The following is a 3,575-nucleotide window of genomic DNA, read 5'->3' on the forward strand; positions in this document are numbered from 1 at the left end:
CTCTCTCTCTAAATCCAAATATATAATTTTCATATGAATTTATGCCTTCCAGCGAGAAGTTTAATCTGTTCTATGGAGAAAATCCATTTAAATTTATATCAAGCCATTTATATATTGTAAGTTAGAAATCTAAATAGTGGTATGGTTCTAAAAGGTTCACATTTCCTCTGAGATATACGATTATAACATACATAACGAGTATGCCGATCACGTGGCTAGTAGCAGAATTAATATTGTTATTAGCTTGAATTAGCTTAATTAGTATCTGTTTCAGTGAATGCAAGATGTATATTTTCATTTCCTTTTTGCATCCCTCTGCATTTGCGAGCTTATACTCTTCGCCTATCATCTCTCACTCCTCTCTTTCTCTGCTCTGTACAAACAAGTTGGAAGTCGCGTTCTTTCTCGTGACGATATTTCCATTATACCCGACGCTAAACACTGTAATGAAAACACATAGTTGACTCGCACATTGTAAGAAATGAAAACAAATTCATGGTCAATATCATATTCGGTATTTCATTTCGCTACATCATGCGCGTAAAAAGCAGGAAGCGAACTGAGTTCTTGGAATCCAATAAAAAATTGTCTTTTTTTATGAAAAAATAGTTAAAAAATAAAAAAAATCCAGAACAAAATATATTTATAAATATTTTTAAAAATTGTACTTTTGTAAATATAAATTTGAAAATAATATTTTTTGTTTTAATTTGAACAGTCACACATATTTTTGGGCGCTTAGATAATATTTCGTTTCAAAATATATAAATGTTAGAAATATAAAAAAATTTTAAAGCATTTAATTTTTTGTACTATTATTGCAAGAGAATTCGATTAAAATTATTCATTATTTTAATGAACCTGTCAATTATTTTAATCTTAACAAGGCAAATGAACGATGTGAAGCCAATTAAGGATACGATCACAAATAGTTAATAGAGATACAGAGTTTAATATTATAATATCTAGAAAAAAGTAGATATATAATTATAGAGATTATTATAGAGATTATTAAATTAAAATGCAATTTCGAGTAATAATGGTAATGGTATTTCGCCAATCAAGATATGAAATAATTAAACACTTTCAATTTAATGTAATACGAATGCACGTATATATAGAACGATCTGTTTCTATTTTATCAAATATTACTGAAATATTTCCAAACTTATAATTAGAAAGTATCAGAAATAGTCGCATTTTTCTTAAAATTACAAATTATCTAATGATGAAATTCGACTACACTGTGGATCAGTGCATATTAAAAGCTGCTTTATATAAAATATCTCAATACAATAATACAATATAATAAAATGATACATATTCTGTTAAATAACGTGACGTGAATATTAATAAATAGTTAAAAATTAATAGTTTAAAATATTTATATACTTTTACGCACTTAACTTTGCTAATTTTATGCATAACAGCTTTTAATATGCACTAATCTAAGTGACTGAATTCGCCAAAAATTCTTAACATTTTCATATTTCTTTAAAATATACCCAAAACATTATTACAATTTATAATTTCAAATATTTGCAATAAATAAAGCTCAATACAAATATCGAGCAAAACATATGATCAGACGTTCTCAATGCAGCAAAGAATACACAAAAATTAGAAAAAGACAATACTAATTACGAGCACGCAAATGCAAATGCAAGATGATATAATTAAATGGAACTAAATCCAAAAGTTTTTCTGGCGCGCAAACGCGGATTAAAGGCCGGCTTTTCAGTTTCACCTTCCCTCTATTCCTACTCCCTTGTTCCACTTTACTCTTATCTTCCAGCCTCCTGTTTCCCCTTCTACCTCGCATCAATTACCATTGATTATCCTCATTTCCTTCTTCGCGCGGCATTTTGTAACTCCGGATGCCGCAGAATCCGCAGACTCTGCATCGCGTTATCGATCGGGAAAATCGTCCATCTAATTACATCAAAAACAAAACCACCAGAACCGCTGCAGCCAGGATTTGTTACGGACGCAAATATGGACGCGCATGCTTTCTACAAAAGAAATTCTGGATAACGATCATCGAACCATACGCTTATATCATTAATTGTATCGATGACATCCATTTATCGGAGATACCCATATTGCCATTCTGGCAATTTTCAAACTCAATTTTATTTATGATACTTATCGCTGTCGTTATTTTTTGTGCTCAATTTAGAAGTCATCTCCTGATGACGTTTTTAATTTAGAAATCTATTATCGGCAAATCTCTCGTGCAACAAACACGATAATTTGATAAATACTTGTTCGAGTATTATATATATATGTATGTATAATAATGTACAAACATGTACTATACACAAACTGCCAATGACGATTCCATAATTAAAATTCGTATTAGCGCGGCGCTCTTAGTCTCTTTCACATTCAGTGGAATAAATCATTTCAATCTCATTCGATCAAACCTGACGATTGCTGTCCTGTTATGAAATAATACTACTATGTTAAATATTATTTCATAACAGTGCAGCAATCTTTAATTTATTCCTCGATTTAAAAATTATTTCGAGTATTAACTGTCGTATGTCTATTTATAGCATAAAGGTCTAATACAACGCGCTATGATTCAAAATTTATGAATTCATATTTTGTAATAAAATCTCAAAATTACTTACATAATTGAAATAAATTCACTTAGTTTGAAGTAAAACATACCATAATGTCTCAATCCTGACAGAAAATAAAATCAAATTTCCATCGCAGAACAAAACTATTTGCTTTAACAATATTGACCCTTCATTATCAATTGAGGCAAACATAACGTTTAGTTACTAGTTTATCGCAAATTAATATAATCATTGTATAAACGCGGCATGTTAAGTTTAACAGGAACTGGCTTGGCAACAATAATTTTAATGTCTAATTCCGAAATCTCGCTATTTGGAATAAACGAATTACAGACATGCGCGACGCGCATCTAACTCATTTATATATCATATGAAAACTACGTCATCCAAACGCTACAATCTATCTCGCACAAAGGTCGCGTTTATCTTCGTATCTCCACATTGTCGACAATCCAATTCGAAGCTGGAGTGCGGAGATGTAATTTTATGTAAAATATTTCATTTTATGCAAAATACTCTCGCCTTTCGCGCAAAATATATCGCCTCCGGCAAATAACTCCTCTCTTAGTTGGCGATGATTGTTTTTCCCGGAATTTTTCACAAGGTAAGTAGACTCCCTATCTGCTTTACGCAATCTTGCGGATTAGGAAGAAAAGATATCTCGATTAAGGAAAAGTCACGTTCCACCAACAAGAATCCAGCGTTAACCACGATGATTCAGCGGTTATCACCCGACCGGATGTATGGGAGACATCTCGTAGAAAGAGGGAGTCGAATGCTTAATAATTCTCATTAAAACACGACGATGGTACAGTGAGTAAACTGCAAATACATCTAATTTAGTAAGTAAAACTGATCCGGCGTGTCTTATTAATTCTTATTATTACTATTATATATATGTATTAAATACACGGATAAAAAATATAAAAACAAATCTTTTTGTATAACACAGGTAAATATTAGAATATATACAAAGAATATAGATAT

The sequence above is a fragment of the Atta cephalotes genome (assembly GCF_000143395.1).
Source record: "Atta cephalotes unplaced genomic scaffold scaffold00039, whole genome shotgun sequence".
In the NCBI taxonomy this organism is placed as follows: Eukaryota; Metazoa; Arthropoda; class Insecta; order Hymenoptera; family Formicidae; genus Atta; species Atta cephalotes.